The sequence below is a fragment of the Mycetomoellerius zeteki genome, unplaced genomic scaffold (genome assembly GCF_001594055.1).
Source record: "Mycetomoellerius zeteki isolate Tzet28-1 unplaced genomic scaffold, Tzet1.0 scaffold76, whole genome shotgun sequence".
In the NCBI taxonomy this organism is placed as follows: Eukaryota; Metazoa; Arthropoda; class Insecta; order Hymenoptera; family Formicidae; genus Mycetomoellerius; species Mycetomoellerius zeteki.
In genome coordinates, this window is record NW_017257786.1 from 40,317 (window position 1) to 40,653 (window position 337).

The following is a 337-nucleotide window of genomic DNA, read 5'->3' on the forward strand; positions in this document are numbered from 1 at the left end:
ACACACACACACACACACACACACACAAATATATATATCTAACTGCTACATGACATATACGTAACATATACGTGACACATACGTACTTGATATATACATTTTACATTCATGTTATATGACAATTATGTTCAGTGTTTGCTGAGGATCGCCTTGAAATTTCATAATTTTTGGAAGCCAACTGTAATCCATATTCTCATTGATCTATTGGACATAATACACCGAGAGTATTACAGGTGAATGGCAAAAGGAACTTGGTAATTGGAACCGATAAAAATTCAATCTCGAAATTTCGCAATTTCCTCCACATACACACACACACACACACACACACACACAC

The 337-nt window shown here is 35.3% G+C and overlaps 1 protein-coding gene across 1 annotated transcript in view; it reads right to left on the reverse strand.

The window, feature by feature from the left end:
* The window catches only part of Cda4 (chitin deacetylase Cda4), an 8,283-nt gene that overhangs the window by 7,100 nt on the left and 846 nt on the right, over positions 1-337 (reverse strand). The window lies entirely within an intron of this gene.